The sequence below is a fragment of the Triticum aestivum genome, chromosome 2D, assembly GCF_018294505.1.
Source record: "Triticum aestivum cultivar Chinese Spring chromosome 2D, IWGSC CS RefSeq v2.1, whole genome shotgun sequence".
Lineage (NCBI taxonomy): Eukaryota > Viridiplantae > Streptophyta > Magnoliopsida > Poales > Poaceae > Triticum > Triticum aestivum.
Genome location: NC_057799.1, coordinates 526,649,635 through 526,663,069, shown reverse-complemented (window position 1 = coordinate 526,663,069; position 13,435 = coordinate 526,649,635). Strand labels below are relative to the sequence as shown.

At 42.3% G+C, this 13,435-nt stretch overlaps 1 pseudogene; it reads right to left on the bottom strand.

Annotated features, from left to right (window-relative positions):
• Positions 1 to 668: 668 nt before the first annotated feature.
• The window catches only part of LOC123054235 (serine carboxypeptidase-like 19), a 50,846-nt pseudogene continuing 38,079 nt past the window's right edge, over positions 669 to 13,435 (bottom strand).

The window sequence follows — 13,435 nt, the reverse complement described above, 5'->3', positions numbered from 1 at the left end:
CCCATTAACTTCTCGGAAAACAAAGCTCAAATTTTTGGCTTGTAACCCCCTATCCCCCTCTCGCTCCTCAATAGCTAGGGTTTGACCAAATTGTAACATATTTTTGGTATATTAAATAACCGAGAGCATGAGAGTATGGTATAGTACATAAAAATATAGTACAAAAAAAGATATATATTGCTAGGTTACTATTTAATTTACCGATTAATGGTCGACCGATTAATCCAGTTAATTTGCCGATTCACCGATTAATCGCTACTCCCAAGCCGACCGAGCAGCTACCGTTACCGATTTCCTTAACAATCCGCAGAGATAATTCCAGTGCTTGAAGGCAACACATGCGACCAGGATGTAGCGGCAACGACATCGGAGGTCAACAAGGCTGTTCTGGTGGCGTTAGCCGGAATGGGCTCGCATGTCAATCTTCTACAACATCTTTGATGTTCAGCGCTTCTGTTCCCGTCCAAAGTGGACCTTGGTGGCAGCAAAACTGCTGATTTTAGTACTGTGTAGTTTTTTTTCTTGTTTGAAAATTTGCGCACTGGGGAGATGACTCCGACGCAAAGTCAGGAACCCACATATTGCATCGATACATCCCCCATGAGCATGTTTGTTTTTGGGAACTATATGTGCAGGGTTTATTTTTCACAACGGAGAATACACATAGGCTAGAGTGGTTGATTCAGTATCCAACGGCTGAACATGGCCAAGCACCTGTCAGGCTCGTACTCAGGCGCCGTGTGACCACCACCCAGAAAACCAAAACCAAAGGCTAATTTACAACCGTGCATCCCACCAACACACGCAGAGAAGGTGGATAAATTTGATTACCTTCACGGTCACGAACGTCATGTTGTTAGAGTAAGTTATGGTGAATCTGCAAAGCCAGGGAAGAGAAAGCAGATGAATTACTGTCAGTGAGTGAAGTAAACAGAGCATGCAACCAAAATGAAACGATGACGAACCCGGCAGACTGGCCATGAAGATGCCACGCCCTCCATTTGTCGACAATGGGGAAGCCAAGCGACCTCACCCACGCCTGCGTCCCTAGGTGAGGCACCACCGAATCATGGTCGCCGCTGCAATGGACACCAAACAAAACCCCAATCAGAATTTCAGCTGGCTCGTATTCGCTTGATGCTACATTTTGAGATAATAAAATCGCCCTTTATCAAAAAATCCTTCAGCTGACTCACTCCAACCGATCCTAGTTTATTATGCAGTAGTAACAGGGCAAAATGTGAGGACCTGTATACAAGCGCGCGCTAGCCGTTGGCTGTAACGTTCCGGCGATACTTGATGCTGCTCAGGATGTCTCTGGTGTAGGGGACGCCGCCATCTTGGCACCTCACCCACTCGTCCACGGTGCCGTCCTCTATGCCGAGGGCGTCTTGGGTGCGCTCGTCGTTTGCCCAGAAATACGACAGGTAGTGGGCGTATTCCTGATCCATCGGACCATCGGGCATGCATCAGGTCAGTCCAATGAACGGGGAACACATACAGGCTAGAGGCATACACGCATGATGCTGACTTACAATACAGTCAAGTGGAGGGCGAACTGGCGGATGTTCCAGCCGTTTCCCCATTTTGATTCCAGCTGCTTCCTCGCTTAAGATCTTCCAGCTAGCACTAGCCGAATCGTCCATCTCCGCATGTGGTCCAGCAGATGAATAAACACATGTGATCAACAAAATATGCGGCGACATAAATTCAGAGAGGAGCTGCAATTGGAGTACTTGGTCATATACTTGCTTCATATCTATGGAGTAAACGTTATCCTGGTTAGCGGGTTCTTACACTATGGAAAGTATGCAAAGCTTTTGCACACAACACGTTTGTAGGATTCTTGTAGTCTTGTCCTTGGCAATGCCCCAATATCGTCTGTATATGAAAGAAATTTATACTATGATTAATATTTCTACCACAACAATTTTGACATATATAGTTGTATGAGCAGATTAACGGGAATAGTGGATACAGGTGAGGTTAATTACCTCATATAATTGATCTGATATTATACCGAATCCGTGAGCAAAAGGCACTTTGGAGCTTTCGTCGATCCTTTCACCTGTTGCCGGGTTACCTACTAGATAGCCCTGTTGGTGACGAAATGAATATTTATGGCATCAGATATATTAACACCACACTCACACTACCAAAGACAGGCATATATATTGCTAAGAAAAAGACATGCATATAGCTCTCTGTCCTCTACACATTTTTTTTTGAAAAGAAGGATTACTCCCTGCCTCTGCATCAGGACGATGTATACAACCATGTGTGTTCTCTAGACATGCTACGAAAATATTGAAGACACGGGTTGCTAAGTAATGATTTTTTTTGCAGAACTAACTATAGCTGATTAACATGGTGTGCTTATTTAAACTGCAAAAAGATACTCCCTCCGTCCACCATTTTTGACACTATCATAATGTCAAAAATGGCTTTACATTTTGCGGTGGAGGGAGTAGATATGTTTAGGTTAGCCATAATTTAATGTTCTATATCGGCTAAAATGCATAGGTACACCATTGACCGTGATCCGCATAGGCAGTTACCAAGATCCGTCGTCTATGCTTCGTTAATTAATTCAAAGATGGCAATACCAAATTAAAGGATAGATACTTCTTGTCATGTTTTCTAGCATATTTTACCTTTACCAGTTAAAACATCATGTATATACTTAATGTGTGGGTTTACATGCTTCTTTCTAGGGATGAAAACTAGGCATAAAATTTTCGTCCATTCAGGGGAAAAACAAAAACAAAACATCAATACGTAATCGGAAATGGAATTTACATAACAGAAGCAGAATGAAAGTAAACGTATGTGGAGAAATTTTCACTTATCGCCATAGCCCATTTCATCCCAGCACATATACACTTTGGGAACAACTGATTCCTTTCACACGCAAAAAAATATCCACCACCCCACTAGTCTTGTGATCCTTGTCCCCCCGACTACACCTCCCACTCACATCCCCTAGGCATGCTCGCCGACACACCTCCTCGTCTGCTCGCTGGTGTACATTTTAATATCTTTGTTATTTTGAGTGTATTTTTCAATATGGTTGTCGGGGTTTTAAGTTCTGGTCACCTTTCAGTTTCGTATAGGTGTCTGCACCAGGTTCACTTTGTATTCGTTTTGGGCAATGTTGCTTCATATTTGTTTACAAGATTTTCATCTGTGTTTTGCTTGCGCTAACAAATAAAGAAACAAATGCAACCACACTTGGTTCATCTTTTTCCGCTCAGTTTTCATACCTACCGCTTAGGAATTTTGGGACTCCTAAGCTTTTAGAGTCCACCGGGAGCATTAGAGATATTGATTTTCCCCGAGAATTTGTAAAGATCGGAGATCGCCTCAAGACCAACCCTTGGCGGCTGAGCTCATACATTGTGGTTGAAGCTTAACCAGAAGAAGGTTGGACCTCTGTAGTCATTTTCGACTCATTGTGCCAAGCGTCTCCCACAGATAGTAGAGTTACTCTAAGGAATTTAACTTCTGTTTTAATCAACATCGGCTCTGAGTCCTTTTGGTTATTTTTATGACTTACTCATTTACTTGCTTAGTGGTGACCATTTTTTATCTTGTTGTTTTTTTGCTAGTTGCCATGTCATGTAGGCTGTCTTTGGTAGTTACACTTACCTAGTTTATATATCTAAAATTCCATAAATTAAAAATGTTGATTAAAACTTGCAATCTCCTAGTCAAACACCCCCACCCTAATCGACATCCCTGAACCTTTCATGATCCGAGAGAATGTTGAATCTCGGAAAGAAAGGACGATCCAGGAAGCATGAGGTATAACGCATCCGGTGCACTGGTGAATTAATACAAATTTTAGACAATCTCAAATATCTAAAGATGATCTACAACGTAGATATAACAAGTATATGCAATGTCACAAAAATAAAAAATCCAAATTTAAACACAACTTGAAAAACAAAAACAACAAATTCAACATTGTTTATGTTAACGGGTCAAATTTGTGCCTCCCCTTCAAAGTTTACCGGTAGGTTGTGGCCACAGACGGAGAAACTTATGTGTGAAAAATAGGAATACAACAGCTTTCGGGGTGAGTATCCAAATTATGAATGATTTTGCTTCTATGCAACAAGAATATGAAAACTACACATCACTGCGGATATTCAAATGCTATTTTCCTTTGTCATTTCACTAGTGGTGTTGCCACACCGAAGACAGTATTATGTGGCATAGCCAGTAGTGGGTGCTACTATATGTGTTGTCATCAACAAACACACATGTCGATTTATTGCTCCCTTTCATTGCCACATACTGCATTTAGCATGCCGTCTCTTTGAGAACCTATTTTCCTCTAGTTGTGGTCTAAGTTTCTCGTTTACTTGTTTCAGAGAAGACACACACAAAGCGCACAAGAGAGATAAAAAAGAAGACACAACTCGAAAATAAAAGATACTCTTGGAAACAAGTGCAACAACATTCCTATCAGTTATAACGACACATGCCGTGATGGGATACCATCCTCTTGTTTGTTTCCTTATGTTGACGTACTTGAGCGACATACCCAACATGGATGGCTCACCTCTCCCCCTCTTCCGCTTCCCCCTCTCCACCTCCCGTTCCCCGGTCGTCCTCTCCGCTGGCGCCGCCAGTGCTCCCTCCCCTTCTGCTCCCGGTGCTCTCCCTCCGCCCGCCCGCTCATCCTCCTAAGCTGGTCCGGTCTCCAACTGCTTCTAGGCGTTGGGGGATTGCCTGTACAACTCGGAGGATGACGCGGTGGCTGGCCCGTCGAGGCTCGTCGCCGTTTCACCGCCTCCTACCTCTCGGCGTCATCGTTTCGCGCTGGGCGGATGTGGCGGTGCTTGGCGTGGCGGGGGTGTCGAAGCCTGTTTGGTCGTCTGTGGTCCCCCGTCGTTCTCGTTGCTTTGGTAAGTTTGCATCTCGTTCTTCGGCGGCTGGCATCCTGGGCTCTGGCGCTCTGTCCCCCTCTCCTTCCCCTTCCCCGTGCTCACATTCTCTGTGCTCCCCCTCCTCCTCGCCGGATCAGGACTTAGTGGTCCAGATCTCGCGGTTGGCGCCGGAGGCGGTGGTGGAGGATGGGGCTGTTGTGGCCGCAACGCTAGGTGCGGGGTGTGTTGGGCCGGGGCTGTTGTCTGGGCCTTTGGTGCGGGCTGGGCTGCTTTTGGGGGCTGGCCCACTGGTGCCTACCTTTTCGGCTGAGTCATTTCCACCCCTTGTAGGTGATACGTCTCCAACGTATCTATATTTTTTGATTGTTCCATGCTATTATATTATCCATCTAGGATGTTTTATATGCATTTATATGCTATTTTATATGATTTTTGGGACTAACCTATTAACCTAGAGCCCAGTGCCAGTTTTTGTTTTTTCCTTGTTTTTGAGTTTTACAGAAAAGGAATACCAAAAGGAGTCCAATTGACGTGCCAATTTTTGATGATTTTTTATGGACCAAAAGAAGCCCCCGGAGTAAAAGAGTTGGGCCAGAAGATTCCCGAGCCATCCACTAGGGTGGAGGGCACGCCCTACCCCCCTGGGCTCGCCCCCCTATCTCGTAGATGACTCGGAGACCCCCCCTGACTGTTGGGGAACGTAGTAATTTCAAAAAATTCCTACGCACACGCAAGATCATGGTGATGCATAACAACGAGAGGGGAGAGTGTTGTCCACGTACCCTCGTAGACCGAAAGCGGAACCGTTAACACAACGCGGTTGATGTAGTCGTACGTCTTCACGATCCGACCGATCAAGTACCGAACGCATGGCACCTCCGAGTTCAGCACACGTTCAGCTCGATGACGTCCCTCGAACTCCGATCCAGCCGAGTGTTGAGGGAGAGTTTCGTCAGCACGACGGCGTGGTGACGATGATGATGTTCTACCGACGCAGGGCTTCGCCTAAGCACCGCTACGATATTATTGAGGTGTAATATGGTGAAGGGGGGCACCGCACATGGCTGAGAGATCAATGATCAATTGTTGTGTCTATGGGGTGCCCCCCTGCCCTCGTATATAAAGGATCAAGGGGGGGGGGGGAGGTGCGGCCAGCCTTGGGGCGCGCCTGGAGGAGTCCTACTCCCACCGGGAGTAGGACTCCCCCCTTTTCCTAGTTGGATTAGGACTTGGGAGGGGGGAAAGAGGAGAGGGAGAAGAAGGAAGGGGGGCGCCGCCCCCTTCTCCTTGTCCTATTCAGACTAGGGGCGCGCGGCCCAGCCCTAGCCGCCTCTCCTCTCTTCCACCTAGGCCCACTAAGGCCCATTATGTTGCCGGGGGGTTCCGGTAACCTCCCGGTACTCCGGTAAAATCCCGATTTCACCCGGAACACTTCCGATATCCAAACATAGGCTTCCAATATATCAATCTTTATGTCTCGACCATTTCGAGACTCCTCGTCATGTCCATGATCACATCGGGGACTCCGAACAACCTTCGGTACATCAAAACATATAAACTCATAATATAACTGTCATCGAAACGTTAAGCGTGCGGACCCTACGGGTTCGAGAACTATGTAGACATGACCGAGACACGTCTCCGGTCAATAACCAATATCGGAACCTGGATGCTCATATTGGCTCCCACATATTCTACGAAGATCTTTATCGGTCAGACCGCATAACAACGTACGTTGTTCCCTTTGTCATCGGTATGTTACTTGCCCGAGATTTGATCGTCGGTATCTCAATACCTAGTTCAATTTGGTTACCGGCAAGTCTCTTTACTCGTTCCGTAATACATCATCTCGCAAAAAACTCATTAGTTGCAATGCTTGCAAGGCTTAAGTGATGTGCAATACAGAGAGGGCCCAGAGATACCACTCCGACAATCGGAGTGACAAATCCTAATCTCGAAATACGCCAACCCAACAAGTACCTTCGGAGACACCTGTAGAGCACCTTTATAATCACCCAGTTACGTTGTGACGTTTGTTAGCACACAAAGTGTTCCTCCGATAAACGGGAGTTGCATAATCTCATAGTCATAGGAACATGTATAAGTCATGAAGAAAGCAATAGGAATATACTAAACGATCGAGTGCTAAGCTAACGGAATGGGTCAAGTCAATCACATCATTCTCCTAATGATGTGATCTTGTTAATCAAATGACAACTCATGTCAATGGCTAGGAAACATAACCATCTTTGATCAACAAGCTAGTCAAGTAGAGGCATACTAGTGACACTCTGTTTGTCTATGTATTCACACAAGTATTATGTTTCCGGTTAATACAATTCTAGCATGAATAATAAACATTTATCATGATATAAGGAAATAAATAATGACTTTATTATTGCCTCTAGGGCATATTTCCTTCACTGACGTGAGAATGACGCCAAAAATTCCTATAAATACAGAAACCCCCAGAAAGAAACCTAGATCGGGAGTTCCGCTGCCGCAAGCCTCTGTAGCCACCAAAAACCAATTGGGACCGTGTTCTGGCACCCCGCCGGAGGGGGGAATCATCACCGGTGGCCATCTTCATCAACCCGGTGCTCTCCATGACAAGGAGGGAGTAGTTCACCCTCGGGGCTGAGGGTATGTACCAGTAGCTATGTGTTTGATCTCTCTCTCTCTCTCTCGTGTTCTTGATTTGGCACGATCTTGATGTATCGCGAGCTTTGCTATTATAGTTGGATCTTATGATGTTTCTCCCCCTCTACTCTCTTGTAATGGATTGAGTTTTCCCTTTGAAGTTATTTTATCGGATTGAGTCTTTAAAGATTTGAGAACGCTTGATGTATGTCTTGCATGTGCTTATCTGTGGTGACAATGGGATATTCACGTGATCTACTTGATATATGTTTCGGTGATCAACTTGCGGGTTCAGTGACCTTGTGAACTTATGCATAGGGGTTGGCATAAATTTTCGTCTTGACTCTCCAGTAGAAACTTTGGGGCGCTCTTTGAAGTTCTTTGTGTTGGTTGAATAGATGAATCCGAGATTGTGTGATGCATATCATATAATCATACCCACAGATACTTGTGGTGACATTGGAGTATCTAGGTGACATTAGGGTTTTGGTTGATTTGTATCTTAAGGTGTTATTCTAGTATGAACTCTAGGATAGATAGAACATAAATAATAGCTTCGTGTTATTTTACTACGGACTCTTGAATAGATCGATCAGAAAGGATAACATTGAGGTGGTTTCGTACCCTACCATAATCGCTTCGTTTGTTCTCCGCTATTAGTGACTTTGGAATGACTCTTTGTTGCATGTTGAGTGATTGTTATATGATCTAATTATGTTATTATTGTTGAGAGAACTTGCACTAGTGAAAGTATGAACCTTAGGCCTTGTTTCCTAGCATTGCAATACCGTTTACGCTCACTTTTACCACTTGCTACCTTGCTGTATTTATATTTTCAAATTACAAAAACCTACATCTACCATCCATATTGCACTTGTATCACCATCTCTTGGCCGAACTAGTGCACCTATACAATTTACCATTGTATTGGGTGTGTTGGGGACAGAAGAGACTCTTTGTTATTTGGTTGCAGGGTTGCTTGAGAGAGACCATCTTCATCCTACGCCTCCCATGGATTGATAAACCTTAGGTCATCCACTTGAGGGAAATTTTCTACTGTCCTACAAACCTCTGCACTTGGAGGCCCAACAACGTCTACAAGAAGAAGGTTGCGTAATAGACATCAGTAGGCTCAGCTGGGTTCCACCGCGCAAGCTCTCTCGTATCCACCTCCCCCTCCCCTGCTTCGCTCCTTCACAGACATGGCCGCTGACACGTCTCCAACGTATCTATAATTTTTGATTGTTCCATGCTGTTTTATTATCAATCTTGGATGTTTTATAATCATTTTATAGTCATTTTATATCATTTTTTGGTACTAACCTATTGACATAGTGCCAAGTGCCAGTTGCTGTTTTTTCCATGTTTTTTACATCGCAGGAAATCAATATCAGACGGAGTCCAAATGCAACGAAACTTCACGATGATTTTTTATGGACCAAAAGGAAGAAGTTGGGCCCTGGTTGCACCTGGGGGGAGTCCCGAGGAGGGGACAACCCACCAGGGCGCGCCAGGAGGCCCAGGTGCGCCCTGGTGGGTTGTGCCCACCTCGGGTGCCCCCCGGACAGCCTCTTTGCTCTATAAATACCCCAAAAATCCCAAAACCCTAGGGGAGTTGATTCATCCAGCCGCCGCAGAGTGTAGAACCACCAGATCCAATCTAGACACCATGTCGGATGGGGTTCACCACCTCCATTGGTGCCTCTCTGATGATGTGTGAGTAGTTCTTTGTAGACCTTCGGGTCCGTAGTTAGTAGCTAGATGGCTTCCTCTCTCTCGCTGAATTCTCAATACAATGGTATCTTGGAGATCCATATGATGTAACTCTTTTGCGGTGTGTTTCTTGGGATCTGATGAACTTCAAGTATATGATCAATTATATATTTTTATATCAATGAAAGTTATTTGAGTTTCTTTGATCTCTTATATGCATGATCTCTTACAGCCTCGTATTTCTTCTCCGATATTTGGGTTTTGTTTGGCCAACTTGATCTATTTATCTTGCAATGGGAAGAGGTGCCCGGTAGTGGGTTCGATCTTACGGTGCTTGATCCCAGTGTCAGAAAGGGAACCGACACGTATGTATCGTTTCTACTAAGGATAAAAAGACAAGATCTATATCTAACGCAATAGATAAACGGATCTTGTCTACATCATGTCATCGTTCTTATTGCATTACTCCGTTTTTCCATGAACTTAATACACTAGATGCATGCTGGATAGCGGTGAATGTGTGGAGTAATAGTAGTAGATGCAGGCAGGAGTCGGTCTACTAATCTTGGACGTGATGCCTATGTAATGATCATTTCCTGTATGTCTTCATAATTATTTGAAGTTCTATCAATTGCCCAACAATAATTTGTTTACCCACAGTTTGCTATTTTTCTCGAGAGAAGCCACTAGTGAAACCTACGGCCCCCGGGTCTACTTTCTCATATATTTGCCTTGCGATCTATTTTTCCTTTGCATTTTTATTCAGATCTATTAAACCAAAAATAAAAAATACTTTGCTGCACTTTATTTATTTGCGATCTATTATTTCAATCTATTACCAATTTTCTGGCATCGTTACCCGAAAGGGATTGACTACCCCTTTAACACGTCGGGTTGCGAGGTGTTGTTACTTGTGTGCAGGTGTTGTTTACGTTGTGTTGCTTGGTACTCCTACGGGTTCGATAACCTTGGTTTCTTCACTGAGGGAAATACCTACCGTCGCTGTGCTGCATCATCCCTTCCTCTTTGGAGAAATACCGACGTAGTCCTAGCAACAGGAGCTTTTCTGGCGCTATAGTCAGAGAGCGATCAAAAGGAATTTTTGGCGCCGTTGCCGGGGAGGATCTTCAACAAAACCAGGTTCCTAATCACAAATCTCATGTCCTCGTAATTTACATTATTTGCCATTTGCCTCTCGTTTTTCTCTTCCCCACTTCACAAAATTTTGTCGTTTTATTCGCCTCTCTTTTTCCGTTCGCTGTTTTCTTGTCGGATCTGTTTTTGAGTGCAATCTTGTTGTGTGGTCATCATGACTCAAGAGAACACCAAGTTATGTGATCTCTCAAATACCAACAATAATGATTTTATTGCCACTCCGCTTGCTCCTCCCGCCACTAGTGCAGAGACTTGTGATATTAATTCTGCTCTGCTGAATCTTGTTATGAAAGACCAATTTTCCGGTACTCCTAATGAGAATGCCGCGTCCCATCTTAATACCTTCATGGAATTATGCGATATGCAAAAGAAAAAAGATGTGGACAATGATGTGGTCAAGATGAAATTATTTCCGTTTTCTTAGCATGATTCTGCAAAAAATTGGTTCTCTTCTTTGCCTCGCAATAGTATCGATTCTTGGAATAAGTGCAAAGATGCTTTTATCACTAAGTATTTTCCACCCGCAAAAAATATTTCCCTTAGAACCCAGATCATGAATTTCAAGCAACTTGAACATGAGCATGTTGCACAATCTTGGGAAAGGATGAAAACGATGCTAAGGAATTGCCCAACTCATGGGTTAAATCTTTGGATGATCATACACAAAATTTATGCGGGCTTGAATTTTGTTTCTTGTAATCTTTTATATTCCGTCGCGGGTGGAACTTTTATGGAAATTACTTTGGGTGAAGCCACCAAATTGCTTGATAATATCATGGCAAATTATTCGCAATGGCATACCGAAAGAGCTCGTACTAGTAAAAAAGTTAATTCAGTTGAAGAAATTTCTTCTTTGAGTGATAAAGTTGATGCTCTCATGAAATTGGTTGCTAGTAAAAGTGATCCTATTGATTTAAATGATATGCCTTTGCCTACTTTGATTGAGAAAACTAGTGATGCCATTGATGTGAATTTTATTTCTCGCAATAATTTCAACAACAACCCAGTCAAAAAAATAATAATTTCAACAACAATGCTTATAGAGGAAATTTTAATCTTAGGCATTTTCCAAGTAATTCATCTAATAATTATGGTAATTCCTATGGAAATAAATCTTACAATAATAATAGGAATACCTCTGATCTTGAGAATAATATTAAAGAATGTATCAACACGCAAAAAGTTTTCAACACTTCCATAGAAGAAAAGTTGAATAAGATTGATGATTTGTCTAGAAGTGTTGATAGAATTGCCCATGATGTGGAAAATCGCAAGATGAAATTTTTTGTGCCTAAAGTTGATGAATCAATTAAAGCTCTTTATGTTTCTATGGATGAAAGTAATAAAAGAACTGCTATGCTTAGAGCTAAAAGAGAATTTTTAGAGAAAGCTTTTTCTAGTGATTATTCTTGCAAAAATGATGAAGATCTTAAAATGATTGGTGTTTCTTCTATTGATTCATTGTTTAGTAAAGATAAGATTGATGAAAAAGGAACTGGAGGAGAGTCAACTTTAGGTAGAAGGCGTCCCAATATTTCGGAGGGTGAAAATCTTGTTGAGAAAATTGATGCAAGTGGGTTTGGAGAGGTCAAAACTTTAGTTAGTGATGCACCCACTATTTTGGATTACAAAGACTTCAATTATGATAGTTGCTCTTTGATTGATTCTATTTTTTTGTTGCAACCCATGCTAAATTCACCCCATGCTTATGAACAAAATAAAGCTTTTACTAAACATATTGTTGATGCTATGATGAAAGCTTTGGAAGAAAAGTTGGAATTAGAAATTTCAAACTAGAAAATCGCATGATGAATGAGAACCTACTATCAAAGTCAAGATTAAAAATTATGAGTGTTTTGCTTTGTGTGACTTTGGTGCTAGTGTTTCTACAATTCCAAAATCTTTATGTGATGTGCCTGGTCTTACCAATCTTGAAGAATGTTCTTTGAATTTGCACTTGGCGGATTCTACTATTAAAAAGCCTATGGGAAGAATTAATGATGTTATTATTCTTGCAAATAGGAACTATGTGCCCATAGATTTTATTGTTCTGGATATTGATTGCAATCCGTCTTGTCCAATTATTCTTGGTAGACCATTTTTACGCACTATCGGTGCCGTGATTGATATGAAAGAAGGCAATATCAAGTTCCAATTTACTTTGATGAAGGGTATGGAACACTTTCCTAGAACAAAAATTAGGCTACCTTATGAATCAATCATGAGGGCATCTTATGGATCTCGAACCAAAGATGACAAAACTTAGATCCTTGCTTTATGCCTAGCTAAGGGCGTAAAACTATAGCGCTTGTTGGGAGGCAACCCAATGAATAAAATATATTTTTGCTTTTTGCTTTCTGTTCTTGAGTGCTTACACAATTATTCTACTATTATGATTGTGCTTTTTATGTTTTAATTAGTGTTTGTGCCAAGTAAAGCCTATAGGGTCTTTTTGGGTGATAGTTGTTTAATCCTGCTGAAAAAGACAGAAACTTTGTGCTCATGAAAATAATTGTTAAAAATCACCAGAACGTGATAAAATGCCAATTTGTTTCCAGAAGATTAATATACAAATTACCCAGGTCCTCCTATTTTGGTAGAAGTTTTGGAGTTACAGAAGTATTTTCTAAAGTCAGATTACTACAGACTGTTCTATTTTGACAGATTCTGTTTTCTTTGTGTTGTGTGCTTATTTTGATGGCTCTATGGTTTTTTTGATGAGTTTTTGCCATAGAAAAGTTGGAATACAGTAGATATAATACAAAAACAAAATATTAATTGGTTTGATACAACACTTATAGTAGTGGTTTGCTTTCTTATACTAACGGATCTCACAAAGGTTTTGTTGAATTTTGTGTGATTGAAGTTTTCAAGTTTTGGGTTATCTTACGATGGATGAAAGAAGGATAGAAGAGCCTAAGCTTGGGGATGCCCCGGCACCCCAAGCTATTATCCAAGAATGAGCAACCAACTAAGCTTGGGGATGCCCCCGAGTGGCATCTCCTCTTTCTTCTAACAACCATCGGTATTTT